At 46.4% G+C, this 15608-nt stretch overlaps 1 protein-coding gene across 3 annotated transcripts in view; it reads right to left on the bottom strand.

The window, feature by feature from the left end:
• The window catches only part of CSNK1D (casein kinase 1 delta), a 662772-nt gene that overhangs the window by 25979 nt on the left and 621185 nt on the right, over positions 1 to 15608 (bottom strand). For 2 of the 3 annotated variants that reach the window (XR_013598728.1, XR_013598729.1), the window contains exons 11-12: positions 5749 to 5837; positions 4894 to 4966 (exon numbers count right to left, since the gene is read on the bottom strand). The exons of the other annotated variant lie outside the window; for it this stretch is intronic. The gene's annotated coding sequence lies outside the window, so the exon portion shown is untranslated. Of the gene's footprint in view, positions 1 to 4893; positions 4967 to 5748; positions 5838 to 15608 lie in introns of those variants that run through there. 3 annotated transcript variants of the gene reach the window in all.

Here is a 15608-nt window from a genome sequence, read left to right as displayed (position 1 = left end):
TAGAGCTGGGAATCTGAATCTCATGCACCTGATCTCTGGCGGTGAACTCAAGTTCTTTGAGATGCTACAGGACAAATTTGCATTGTCGGATACCCAGGACTATCCCCTGGCCATAGTGATCTCTTACCTAGATACTTGGAGTCAGTTTAAAAGTGTGATGTCTGGATCCTGCATCCTCCTGATTTGCCATCTTTACTCCCAACCACAATTGGCAAGCATCAGGATGACCAGGCAGGCTCGCCTACAGGTGGAATATGATGAGGAAGAATTGGCAGAACTTTTGAAGGCCCTAGAATGAGGAGTCTGTGAGGCATAGATGAAGCTCATCTTTTCAAGATCCTTCAGGGCTGGCACTGGACCCCGGCATGGCTTACGGCCACAGGGCTGCACCCTCACTCTGCCTACTGGCGATGTGAACTTGCACCATATGATATTGTTCATATCTTAATGGACTGTCTCACCATACATCCCTTTAGGATGGCAGTTGGGTCTACACTCCGGGAATCTACGGATTTACCCACACCACTTTCCCAACCGCTAATTCTCCATCATGACTTATCAGACATTCCTAAGCTGACCCATCATGCTTCTCACTTGCTTGTCATTGAGCCTACAGTTGCCAAAATCTGTATTTTATGTCATTAGCTTTCTTCACAATGGCCGTTTCATGAGGAATGGCTTGCATTGATGTATAAGATTGCATCCTATGAAAGCATCATTTACAACTTAATGGACAAAGCAGGTATTTTTCTTCTTATATGGACCCCCGTTTCCAAGATACTCCCCTTAATTCACATGGATTCTGAAGTCTTCTTCAGCACTATTATTGTGCCTGTCCCACTGTCTGAAAAAAGGTACTGCAGGACACCCATTGTCCCACATTGTGGGGCCTGCCACTTTTAACCCTTTCAAACCGACAAGTAGCTCTCAATCCTTAATGAGCTGTAACAGAGAGATGTTTGTAGGTTACTGGGAAGGAGGAGCTGTAGCACAGGCGAGATCCTGCACAAAACAACTTCAAAAACACATTTGGCTAATGAGATGCAAATCCAACCACCAGCCTATAAACATCATTGCATTTGTGAAATAAAATCATACTGAGGAGCTGTCCAGGGAGCATGCCATTTGTGCCTGTTTCTTTCATGAATCCCATTTTCAAAGTGTTGATAAATTGTAATATCAGTAGAAGGCTGCACAGAGAGTTTTACTTGCCACGGGTCAAACAGTTTGTTAAATGAGTTGCTTGCTGCAAAGGCAATACAGTTAGCACTGCATTGCATTTTGGTGAATCTACCATGTGACTGGGCACTTATGCTCCCACTGGTAATATCCAGTCCACCACATGTTTATTGAAGCTTTTACATTCAATCAAAATGCTCTAAATCTTGCCATAAGGCAGCATAGGAATGTGTTTAAAAAAGTGCTTGCCCAATATCACACAAATAGGAGTTTGGGATTAAAAATGTGCCTCTTGATTTGACTAGTTCACTAGAACCACACGGGGCTGAGCTGAGATTATATTTTTAAGTATCCTAGAACCATGGATGAAATAGACACACTGTACAAGGTCCCAGGGCTGTGGGCTGTTACTGGGCAGTATGCATGGTAGATGCTGATATTTACCACTGGTGTTTCAAATCATAAGACTATTTAATTCCATTTGGATACCAGACGTGTTCATTTTCTATACTATCTCTCTAAATGTGCAATAGCAAGCAGTCAAGTCTTACTCCAAGAGGTGGAAATGGAATAGAGCTCAAATGCAGTATGAATAGTAATCGCATTAAATGATCTCAATATCCAGCTGGGTAATATTTTAATATGGCCTGATTGAGAATAGTGGGATTTAAAAGGAAAGCCCAAAAATGTGCTTTGCAACTCATAGTCCCCCTGCTCTCCAACAAACAACTTCTGAAGTCTCTGTGTCTCTGGGATGAAGGAAGTTGTATACATTCAGGCCAGGAGATCTTAAACCAGGAAGGAGATGCTTTGTTCATTAGTAGCACTGCAGTTTCGGTAGAATATATTTTCAACAAGTTAAAAAACATCCACATTTGTGTTAAAGTAGGGCAATTGGTCAAAGTCTTTCCATCTCGAGAAAAGTTCAAATTTGCACTCAGATGAGTCAGGTTTAATATGACTTGAGTGTTGCCCTCATAGGTGTTGAAGAAGAGTGAGTTAACTAGCGGACATGATTGCCCTGCTGAAAACCACAATTCAAGTGTTTAGGTGTTGAATGTAAAGGTGTTAATATAGTAATCACTAATGGTCAACTAGAAATTATGTAATGTGCTTGATGACTCAGCAGCACAGCACCGATTTTTCTAGGGTTATTTCAGAATGGAATGATATATGATATTGAATGTTGTTGACAGGTCTAAAGGTACCAGTGCCTCAACACCACCCATTGTCAACCAGGCACCAAATATCATCCAAAACCAATAGGATCACTAGTTCTGTACTGTGTCTTATCTAGAATCCAGGTTAGAAGGTATCCAAAAGACTGTCTTTGAAAACTTTCTGGAGCCCTTACCCACAGCAAGGATTCCTTTCAGATAGGAGATAAAAAAAGTGCAAAACAAAGTAATAAAACAAGACAAAATACTTTCCCATTTATGCACCAACATCTGGAACTGTATCTGCATGTCCATCTGGAATGCCCCAACCTAGCTCAAATTTAGGAACAACTGAATAATCACATTTTAAAGAACGCTGCAGTATGATGCAGTAACAGTCCACAAACCAGCTACCCCTCTTATCTTATGTTGACTGTCTTTGGCCTTGAACCTGTTCGGCTCTCCACTGCCTTACAGCTAGCTTTGCACTAAATAAATACCACATTCATACATAAATATCAATGCAAGAATCTGGAAACAATTTGTAAACATTTGACTAAAGATATGCATTTTGGAGAGGTCTAGGCCACGCAGAGGGACTAATGTAAAGTATTGCACTTAACAGAGTTTTAACACATATATACTTATTTTATGAGGGTTATTATTGATATATTGTTTAACTGAAATCCACATCAGGAAAGTTGTTTCTTACAAAGTTGCTTCAAATTATGTCAGCGGGCTAACACAGTCCATTGATCGCAATGCTTGTGATGCCACTTTCTGTGATGTCACATTCTATGCAAACTAGAGGGGCTTCAGACAATCCCTTTCTGCTCTGTGCCCCTTTAAAATCCTAGAACCACCCCTACTGGGGACTTTAACACTGCACTTTATGAGTGCTCTCTTTTAATGCTGCCCCACTACATTGCTTTGAGCTAACGCTGGAGCAGCGCAAATACTGCTCGGCAGTCTTGAGTACTAGCATAACACCTAGGGACATTAGCAATGCACTTTACTGAGTTTTTTACCTAGAGCACAATTTACCTGTGCCACCTTGCTCTTGCCTTTTTAGGAAGTCACTTCCCGTATTTCCTAACCACACTTTTTTGGGATCGGTGAGGTAGCTTGTGTGTAAACCTTCATAACTTTTGTTCCACAAAAGGTATCCACACCACATTTACCTGCTTTTTTTCAAACATCCTGAGAATTCTAAAAGTACCCAAGGTTTGTAGATTCCTCTGAAGGGAACTGAGAAAATAGGCAAAATAAAGCAAAATGTTGTTTTGAAAAAGTGCTCTGCAGAACAGCATGTGGGTCTTGTTTCTAAAAATGGCATCAAACAAAAGGTTTGCTGTGCTTGGATCACCATCTCCCCAGCTTTCAGTAATAAGTAGAGTTGTATCAAAAGCATTTCTTTTACCACAGCTTTTAAACTTTCTAACATGTAGTCAATTTTAAATAACTTCAGTGGTTTCAATCTACTTGCAGTTTGTGATAGAAACAAGTGTGAAAACCATGAGTGTTTCTACAAAGTTGTACATGTCAGAACAGTAGGCAAAAGTCTGAATACAGCAAGAGGTCATTGGTGTAGATTCATCAAAATACTAATTGTTGCAATAAACAAAATAAAGAAAAGCATCCGGAAAAAAATCGCTATAAGGCAGATCAATTTTTTCCTCTCAAAATTGCTCTTTTTTGGAATGAGGTTACCTGTGATTTCGGGCCTAGGCTCAGCTGCCACTCAGGTAAACCTCCCAAACCCAGACATTTCTGAAAGCTAGACAACTAGGGGTGTCCCGGCCAGTGTAATATACATGGATCCCCTGAAGTTTTCTTACCCATAAGGCTTTGCAAACTTCAAACTTTGGCTAAAATCCTCATATTTGTGAGAGAGAAAGCTCCGTAAGCTGCCATAGTGTTTCATTTTTTTTACTCCATTTCAAAATCCCTGGTGTATAGTGGGTTTTCTGCCCCCTGAGGTAAATTTGGGCAAACCGCCATATGGCACCAGAGACGGGAAGAACAACTCTGTTGCCCTTTTGGTGAGGGTAATGGCGTGATTTCAGGGTGAGAGTCTCTTCCTACCCATAGAACTCTGGTCTCTGGTGGGCTGCCTACACCTGTCCCCCGGTTTAGATTGGAGGTAAACATCCCAAATTGCCTTATGGGTTTATAAATACTGTATTGGCGCCTTTATGGTGTGGGCATGGCGCTATGCCAGTGTGATGAGTTCACCGAGTATGAGATGCACACCAATGTATTCCATTTTTCATTATTTCATTTTTTTCAAGCACTTTAGACGTTTTTGGCGAGCAAAACTTTCTCCGTGCTCATCTCATTGCGCTGCAACAATATCTACAAGTACGGTGGACCCACTTTGGGATCCACAAAGCTGCACAGCCAGATACTGGATTAAATCCAAGGAATCAAATTTATTTCATTCTTCTTTTCTTTAAAATTTTTCTCCTTACATTTTCACCATACTTTTTCCTTTAGTTCAATTCATTTTATTCAATATGTTATTTCCGCATTCTAAAAAGCACTCAGAAGCATGGGGTTCATTCCATGTCACGATTTATTGCCAATGGTCCAATGCATTTCGGGGGGAAACCTCCCTTCGTCAGGGACATCTACAAGTGTAAACAAATACATAACTTTAAGCGCTGTATGCCAATGTAATTTACCGTCATCATATTACAATCGGAGAATTGCTTAAAAACACATCCATGTGAGCATCTAATTCATTAACATTTGTTGGACTTTCGTGTTAGACGCATTAAACAACGTGCTGGGTTCACCATTTATGAAATACCTATTCCGGTACACCTTAAGAAATTCCACTAAATACCTTAAGAGAAATCCCAATTTTAACTCAATTGTAATTTATTACAATATGCGGACACGTATTTCAAACCTAAGCTTAAAGTAACATGTAGACAAATCGTATTATTTAAAAGGGCATCCCCGTGCAACCATCTCCGCGTGAAACAGTAACCATTTCTTTTCGTTTTCCTAGCGTGCCATCGCACGCATCTCCCTTAATCTAACGAGCTGGTTCAAAGACTCTCTCGCCCTATATTTATATATGTTTCTGCCCTCCTTTATGATCAACAGGTGATGTTCTGTGAAAACATTAATCTCTTTAACCCTCACAATTGGGAAATCCTCACTCTACCAGAATGCAATGCTCTTTGTACTTGTCCCCCCCATATTGTTTTTCATAATACCGTGTCTTTTAAACAACCTTTAGCCTTAGCTAAAAACATGCGAATACAACTCATTAACTCGCACAAAATCTCCTCCTCATGTCTGGCATAACTACTTCTGAATAAAACTTCAATCACAACTGTAATGCCTACAACATTTAAATAGACTGATGATTTTTCAACGTGGCACGCAATTCTTCCCATACCTCCAGTGGCCCTTCCGTTAACTGAATGTCTTCTAACATTGCTGCTGTTTCTTTAGACTTTGTTTCTTCAATGTTTCACACTGTGGGTGCTATCTCAGGAGAGACAAAAAGTTCATGCTATGAGTTCACTGAGTATGAGATGCACACCAATGTATTCCATTTTTCATTATTTCATTTTTTCAAACACTTTTGACGTTTTTGGCGTGCAAAACTTTCTCTGAGCTCGTCTCATTGCGCTGCAACAATATCTACAAGTACGGTGGACCCAGTTTCGGATCCACAAAGCTGCACAGCCAGATACTGGATTACATCCAATGAATCAAATTTATTTCATTCTTCTTTTCTTTAAAAATGTTCTCCTTACATTTTCACCATACTGTTTCCTTTAGTTCGATTAATTGTATTCAATATGTTATTTCCGCATTCTAAAAAGCACTCAGAAGCATGGGGTTCATTCCATGTCACGATTTATTGCCAATGGTCCAATGCATTTCGGGAGGAAACCTCCCTTCGTCAGGGACATCTACAAGTGTAAACAAATACATAACTTTAAGAACTGTATGCTATTTGTTATACTTTTGTGTTGTTTTAATGCGTCTAACACGAAAGTACAACAAATGTTAATGAATTAGATGCTCACATGGATGTGTTTTTAAGCAATTCTCCGATTGTAATATGATGAGGGTAAATTACATTGGCATAAAGTGCTTAAAGTTATGTAACCCATCCACCAGTGGAGCCACTACGCAGGGATGAAGGAGTGATCTGACCCCCAAGTCGGCTGTCCCCCACAGTGTGACCTACTTGGTGTTCAACGCAGAGCGCGGGCGAGGAGAGGTAGCCACCCCAGGATCTAGCAGTTGGTGCATTGGAGCGGGCACCTCCCCCGACGGCTCAGACAGTGGGCAGTGACTATCCAGAACGCAGGTCAGCGGAGAAGGACACCCTGTACAGTAACCGTCCGGCCTCACCAGAACACGGCTCCAACATATCTCAACAGCACGATGGGGAAACCTAGACATACACAGACTACTATGGTCCCAGAGACTGCACCAGAAAATATGCCGCACCACACGATGGGCACCACGTCGACCGCGTCCCCCCCGGACCAGTCTATATCGGACAAGCTGGACCGTGTCCTCGCCGCCATCGAACAATCCCGAGTCTCTACGGAGGAAAGGCTGAGCGCTCTAGCGACAGACCTCAGCCTCGTCAAAGATGACCACCGGAAATTGGCGGACAAAGTCGCCGACGGGAGGAAGATCATAGCGACCTACAACCGATGGTGAAAGACCACCAACAGACGATCGTGATGTCCTGACCCGCCTGTCCACAATAGAGGAGCGCATGGTTGACCTGGAGGGGCGTTCTAGGTGCTGTAATATCCGGGTTCTGGGCCTGCCGGAAGGTGTGGAGGGACAAGACTCGGTGGGCCACATGGAAGCATGGGTGAAATCCTTCACCCCAGAAGCTGACCGGTCAGCGTTCTTTTCCATAGAGCGCGCCCACCAGGTTCCGGCACGTCGGGCCCCGCCCGGAGCACCACCTCGCCCGATGTTGGCTAAATTCCTGCATTTTAAGGACCGGGATGCAGTGCTCAGGGCCGCGAGACGATCTGGTCCCCTTCGGGTCGAAGAGAAACAAGTGATGGTCTTCCCCGACTATCCCCGGGCGGTACAGCAGCAGAGGTCGCTCTTCCTGGAGGTAAAGCGACGCCTCAGGGTAAATGACATCCAATACTCTATTCCCCGCCAGGCTTCGAATCATTTACAAAGACTCTACAATTTTTTTCACATGTGCGGAAGAGGCAAGGGACTGGGCAGATCTGCACTGCCCACGACTACCAAGACCTGGACCTGGACAGAGATGCAGGGCACCACGACCCAAGAAGCGCAGCCAAGTCAGAAGGCGCACTGACAGACCACCCAGAGCGCGCAGCCTCACATTCGACTCTCCAGACTTGGAACAAATAATGCAAGAACGCAGGGAAGTCCTCCGAACAGTCTCGTCGCAGCAGGCCTCGCCACGGTCGGACGACATGGATGGGACTCCACGACTATTGTCCTCTGCGGGGGAGAAAGACAGCGACGGCGCATCGTCTAAAGGTGACTCGGTCACCCTTCCACGGGTGACGCCCCAGACTGCAGATCTCATCAGTTAAGGTACACGCAGACTCACAAGAGGGTGTATCCCAGAACCGCAGTGCTTCGGATCACTGGCAGTACATACACACAGGGGGGGCCCACTCTTTACAGGTAGGCCGGGGACCCCTCCTGCATAACAGTAGCTCACCCAGGATATATCCACAGCATCGCTCTACACCTCCCAGGGACCACATGACGCACATTAATCCTACATAGCCCGTCCGAGGACCATCCTCGCATGCACACACCACCTCCCCATGGTTGCTAATTGTTCGTTAACGCTCTCTTCCCCACGGAGGGCTGGTTTGGTCGTATCACTCTTGGCGATAGTTCCCCTGTATTGGGATAGTTTCCCGATCCCAGTTCTTAGTTCACCTACCCCGACACCCATGACATCTCGTTACCTCCTATTTGTAGGGCTGGGGCGTACACCCACAACCTTGTGTAGCTTTGCGCGACACAACCAACAGACGGGGATGGGAGACCCCGTTCCAACTGCCACCGTGAGCTATTTTGTCACAACATTGCACCTGTTATGGCACATACAGACGTAAAGTTTTTAACCCTAAATGTGCGGGGATGCACACAGCCAGAAAACGCTATGCGATATATGCGTACATTAAGCGGCAACAGGTGCAGATCATATCCCTTCAAGAGACGCAACTCACGGGAGGGGAACTGGGCAGACTCCAGAAGAAATGGCGCGGCATGTTCTGCGGTACCACGTACTCCGCCTTCACAAGAGGCGCACTAATCTGGATTCGGCCTGGAGTACCATTCCGTGAGCTTGGCAGGCGGGTAGACCCCGAGGGCCGCTATGTCCTGCAGGAGAGATTATTAGAAGGACAGCCCATCCTAATAGGCAGCATCTACGCCCCGAATGTAGATCAAACAACATTCTGGGGAACCCTGACCAACACATTAGCAAGATACACACAGACCCCATGGGTACTGGGAGGGGATTACAACTGCTCCTTAGACCTAGCCTTAGACAGGTTCCCCCCCCCCCCCCAAACACTCCCCGGCCTTCGCGCACACAGCCGAATTCCGAGCCTGGGTGGCCCACTGTTCCCTCACGGACGCATGGCGACATGTCCACCCAGCCACCAAAATATATTCTTTCCATTCCATACCTCACAACTTACGTATCCGATTGGACCGCTTTTTATGTGCACGATCTCTCCTGCTGCGCATTAGACACTCATACTTGGGCCGGGTGGTTTCGGACCATGACGTGCACACAGTATCCCTCGCATGGCGCCCACCCATACCGCCGATTCCTACATGTAACCTCCCCAAAGACTGCCTTCTGGACCCGGTGTTCAAAACTGAGCAAACCGACACCATTCAACATTACTTTGCAGAAAACAGGGGTACCGTAGCGACTAGGTCCCTAGAATGGGATGCTTTTAATGTAGTCTTGAGGGGGGCTTGCCTCCAACAAATTACAGGTGTGAAACAGACCTTAGAGAGGGCGGTGCACACTGCGGAACAACTAGTAGCGCAGATGTCTAAAGCGGCTGATCAGCGGGAGGTCCCCCCCACGCAACTAGCGGAGGCCAAAACCAAATATGACGAGGGCTATGCCGATCTGCGGCACTAAAATTTTCTCACGTACACTACTAGAGCCCACAATGAGGGGGACCGTGCCGGCGCTCTGCTAGCGTGGCTCCTACGCCAGGACACACAATCGCAACCGGTCACGGGCATCCGTAGCGCCACGGGGGAGATTGTCTACGCACTGGGGGATATTGTGTCAGCCTTCTATGACTACTATACTCTGCTATACCGGGAACCAACCCCAGATAGGGAGGTCCACATCCAAAAAATACTGCGCACGGACACTATAGTCTAACTCACGGTCGAGGAACGCATATCGCTCGATGTCCCGGTTACAGTGGTGGAGATCAAACTCGCCATTCGCTGTCTGGCTAAAAACAAAGCACCGGGTCATGACGGTTTCCCAGTGGAGCTCTACGCCACGTTCAGCAGCTAGCCCCCCACCTTGACATGGTCTTCCGAGAGGCATTAGAGATGGGCCTACTTCCCCAATCGATGCGAGAATCCCTACTAGTGACGTTCCCCAAACCAGATCGGGACCCGTTGCTCTGCACTTCCTACCGGCCAATCACCCTGCTGACCACGGACTGCAAAATCCTAGGGAGAATACTAGCAGATAGAATTGCGGAAATTCTTCCTCGGCTGATCCATCCGGATCAAAGTGGATTCGTCCCTGGGAGAAATACTTTCCAGAATGTACGTCGACTGTTCCAAGTCCAGCATGGGGTCCGGGGTAGGTTCCCACGAGCAGCCTGCCTCGTTCTGGACCTCGAGAAGGCGCTTGACACCCTGGCATGGCAATATCTTTTCGGGGTACTACAGAGGGTGGGAGTGGGACCACACTTCATTGCATATACACGGCTATTATATACTGATATCTCCACTAGAGTACAGATAGGCCGCTCGGTCTGCTCTCCCATACCGATTATGCGTGGGACACGCCAGGGATGCCCCCTGTCCCCCGTCATTTTTGCCATCGCTATGGAGCCGTTGGCGGCCCGGCTGCGGGAAGTGGGCCAACATTGGGGAAACCCATTGGGGGACCGCTTACACTGCGTCTCCCTCTATGCGGAGGACCTTCTCATTTATATCAGAGACTTTGCTGCGGACCTTCCAACTATCTGGACCACGCTCTCAGACTTCGAGAGGGCTGCGGGATTACGAGTGAACTGGGAGAAATCCTCTATCTACCCTGTGCACCCGAACTCCCAACCCAGAGAAATTCGTCTGGGGGAAGCCTCTCTAGCGTGGACGGGGGACCCCCCCGCTATTTGGTAATCAGACTCTACCATGAGCCCTGGGACCTCCTGGAGGGAAATCATTACCGAGCCCTTCGGGGCCTTAAAGGCCAAATCGGCTTCTGGAGGAGACTGCCCCTGGTTCCCATCGGGAGGGTAGCCCTGTCAAAAATGATCATGGTGCCCAGGCTCCTTTACTACTTTGCTAATATCCCAGTAATTCCGCCACGGCCCTTCTTTCAAGAGTTGAATTCATTACTAATCTCCCTGGTCTGGGGGCGGGGCCGCAGCAGAGTGGGCCTGTCGACCCTACAGCTGCCCCGCGACAAGGGTGGGCTGGGCGCCCTGTCATTTGAAGCCTATTTTTTGGCAGCGCAGCTGCAGTGGCTGTCTCGCTGGACCGCGCAGAGAGAGAAACGGAGACCCGGGGCGGGCAGCTGACGGTCCCGGAGCTGACACGACTACTACTCCCGGGCACAAGGCCCAACCCGACTAATCCGCTGCTGGTTCAAGTAGCTAGATCCTGTATCATGCGTATTCACTGCATGTCCAAGGGGACGCCGGTTTATTCTCCATTGCTGCCTCTGGCGGGCCTCCCACAGGGGCACGAGTTCTACACCGCGAGTGAACTTCAGGTCTTGACTGACCTCCAGCTCACTGAAATGGAGGCCTTATTCACCGATGGTCAACTGACCTCGTTCGCGGAACTAGCCGAGGACAGAGGGCTGCCGGCCGGCCAATTCCTGCTACATCGGCAACTGGTGGCGGACTGTAGACGCACCTGGGATCTCAGGGGTGGGGAACCTGGGACTCACCCGGTGTTGCACACACTACTCCACATGGGAGCGGGCAGACACCATATCACGTGGATTTACAAATCTATCACAGAACTCACCCAGGCATCGCTATCGAATTTGCGGCTCCGCTGGGAAGAGGATATAGGACGCAACCTTCATGACGGGGAATGGCTGAAGGCCCTAGCACATCACAAAAAGGTGTCCCGCAACCAAAGATTCAAAAATGTTCAATTCAACATATTGCACCGCGCCTACCTCACACCGGCACGGCTCAAACGCTTTTACCCGACCTCCCATTTTGAATGCCTCCGCTATAACACACCAGATGCCCCATCCATTCACATGTTTTGGACATGCCCTGGACTACAAACCCTCTGGGCGACGGTCCACGCTACTCTGCGAACAGTTACCGGCCTCACGGATCTCCACACATGGGAGGCCTGCGCCCTAGGCATTTTTAAGCGTAACAAGCGCAAGAAGGTAGAGACCAAATTTGCACTCCTGGCCATATTGTTAGTAAAGCGCCGCATCGCTATGCACTGGCGCGAGACGGAGGGTCCTCCTCTGGCGGCTTGGTGGGGGGCGGTGAAGAAATGGGCCGCAGCCGAGGAAGACCTTATCCGCCTAGAGGAGGCCCGCGGCATCCATCGGCGCCCTATTTCCTTAGAATGGGTGACACTCCTTCACACTTTTCAGCAAGCATACACACACGGCAGGTACGGACCTAGCACAGGACCCGAGAGCGACGCCGTGTTCCCATGTTTTCCACACCAGACTGTACGCGCTCCCCCATCAACCCCCCATTAGGCCACCTGTTTGGGTATGTGACATTGCTTAGCGGGAAACACTAAGTCTGCAATAAGTGGGTTGACGGGGACCATCACCACTCTGGCTCCTCTTTCTGTACGACCCCACGCCCCCCCTACCATGTATTTCCCTGGCTTTGAGGCCCATAGTTCCAGTTAAGAACCTGGATTACCATTTCTTGACACCTGTTACGAGGGACATGGGACTAGAGACTGTTGTATGGACCAGAGAACTGCGGTCCTCATCCCACCGACAGTATCTTCAACGCCTCCCGACATCTCTGGCGGAAGCGGTAAGGAGGCTCCCCCTCCATCATTTCCGGAGTCCCTTCCTGGATGAGATCCTCCACTGCCGCTACTTATGATACCAGAACTCACTACATGTAACGTATAACAGCTGCCAATGCTTGTTGTATGCCATCTCTGAAATGTGAAATCCAATAAAAAGGTTTATAAAAAAAAAAAAAAAAAGAAACAGCAGCAATGTTAGAAGACATTCAGTTAACAGAAGGGACACTGGAAGTATGGGAAGAATTGTGTGCCACGTTGAAAAATCATCCATCTATTTAAATGTTGTAGGCATTACAGTTGTGATTGAAGTTTTATTCAGAAGTAGTTATGCCAGACATGAGGAGGAGATTTTGTGCGAGTTAATGAGTTGTAATCGCATGTTTTTAGCTAAGGCTAAAGGTTGTTAAAAGACACGGTATTATGAAAAACAATCTGGGGGGACAAGTACAAAGAGCATTGCCTTCTGGTAGAGTGAGGATTTCCCAATTGTGAGGGTTAAAGAGATTAATGTTTTCACAGAACATCACCTGTTGATCATAAAGGAGGGCAGAAACATATATAAATATAGGGCGAGAGAGTCTTTGAACCAGCTCGTTAGATTAAGGGAGATGCGTGCGATGGCACGCTAGGAAAACGAAAAGAAATGGTTACTGTTTCACGCGGAGATGGTTGCACGGGGATGCCCTTTTAAATAATACGATTTGTCTACATGTTACTTTAAGCTTAGGTTTGAAATACGTGTCCGCATATTGTAATAAATTACAATTGAGTTAAAATTGGGATTTCTCTTAAGGTATTTAGTGGAATTTCTTAAGGTGTACCGGAATAGGTATTTCATAAATGGTGAACCCAGCACGTTGTTTAATGCGTCTAACACGAAAGTACAACAAATGTTAATGAATTAGATGCTCTTATGGATGTATTTTTAAGCAATTCTCCGATTGTAATATGATGACAGTAAATTACATTGGCATACAGTGCTTAAAGCTATGTATTTGTTTACACTTGTAGATGTTCCTGACGAAGGGAGGTTTCCTCCCAAAATGCATTGGACCATTGGCAATAAATCGTGACATGGAATGAACCCCATGCTTCTGAGTGCTTTTTAGAATGCGGAAATAACATATTGAATAAAATTAATCGAACTAAAGGAAAAAGTATGGTGAAAATGTAAGTAGAAAGATTCAAAAGAAAAGAAGAATGAAATAAATTTGATTCATTGGATTTAATCCAGTATCTGGCTGTGCAGCTTTGTGGATCCGAAACTGGATCCACGGTACTTGTACCTATGCCAGTGTGAGCCACCCTAACCCCATTTATTTATATTCCCTAGTGTATTCTGGGCTTCCACCCCCACACCCTCATTTGAGGCAAATCTCCTAATCTGAGCCCATAGGGGAAGCACCCCCACCCCACCCCTTGGTCTTTCTGCCTCCCCTAGGGGCACAGATTACGAGATTTGCCTCAAATGGAGGTGGAAAGCCCAAGGTACATGCCTCCACCCCCCAAAAAAAGGAAATCCCTTGTACTTAGTTGACTTTTTACCCCCTGAGGGGGAGATTGGGGACAAACAGGTGTCAGAAAGGCTGTTTGATTCTTCTGGGGTGGGACTATGGCCCGATGGCAGGATCAGCCGCCCACCCTCCTCTTATTTATAACCGTGGTGTCTGGTGGATTTTCCATCCCCTGATTAAGGCAAACCCTCCAAACTGCTCACAAGGGGGAGCTGAAAGACTACTTTGCACTTGGGTGGGAGGAAGCAATGACCTTTGCCCACAGAGCCGCTCCCCCTTCTCAAAAATCCCAGGCTCTAGTGGAGTATCAGGCTGTCAGGGAGGCAGCATAAGTAACTAATTTGTGCCATTTTTTCATATTTCAAATACTGAACTTTAAATTACTGACTCTCTTAAAGCAAAACTGGCAATCACGCTAACCAAAGCCACGAACAAATGATTAAATGGGACTGGAACTCACACGGAAGCATTTACACTTCCAGTGATGAACCAGGTAAAAGGGTATGCACTCTGTCCTCTTGCTTGCGAACCAAAAACGGTATTTCACGATTGAAAAAGCAGACGTCTATTACATTCGTTTGAATGAAAAATGGCCCCAGGATATGAAGATCATAAAAATGGCAAGTGATTTTAAATGGTTCTTGTTAGCCAGCACAGATCTTGTGTCTGGTAAACCCATAATTATTAGAGGCGACCTCCACCAAGCTGGTAGCATCTTGGACTTTAATGTTGGACTGACCACAATAGTTGCAGCTCCTTCAATGGATGCAACCAAACCTCATTATGTCACTGGTCGTAGTTCAGAGCTGCTGTTACCGACTAGCAATTGCTCCTTGAAAAGAATGGAAATTAGAATTATTCTCTTATGCTGAACAACTATGATTAAGCACATGAATTAATTCTCACTTTTAATAAGGCACTAGCTGCTGCTGTCTGAACCTTATCATGGCAGTGGTGGAGTCAGATTGAGTTCCTACAAATCCTGCCTCGTATCTGCATTCAAATAATCAAAATATTACATTGTTCATTGACCACTCTTATAAAGCTCTAGATGTAGTCCGTGGTGGCTCTGAGCAAACAAATGAGAAATTGAACACTCCCTATGACATGCTCCTTTCCTTTTTTGCCAAATTTAAAGATCGTGTTTCTTTATCGAATAGGGCTTTCCAATTAAAATTAGCCCCTTCTCAGGAGGCAGTGGTACCATAAAGGTTTAAGAAAGGGACTGGCTTATTCTCATTCCCATTGAACTCAGTAATGTCTGAACCTATTAAATCAAGTTATTTAGGGATCCTTTTTGGCACCTTGGCCTCCCAAATTGGAATGAAGACATTGCATTTACCAAGAACAGGTCCATCTCTGTCCCCAGTTATATCTGAGATATTTCTCAGGAATTGAAAAGGAACCAACTTCTGGTAATGTTGCCTCGCTGTCCATGACCATCAAGAGGCCAAAGAAATCGATGAACTTGGACAGAAACCATTAATTGGTGCAATGGTTGCGATCAGTA

The sequence above is a fragment of the Lissotriton helveticus genome, chromosome 7, assembly GCF_964261635.1.
Source record: "Lissotriton helveticus chromosome 7, aLisHel1.1, whole genome shotgun sequence".
Lineage (NCBI taxonomy): Eukaryota > Metazoa > Chordata > Amphibia > Caudata > Salamandridae > Lissotriton > Lissotriton helveticus.
This window is presented reverse-complemented; position numbering and strand designations above follow the sequence as displayed.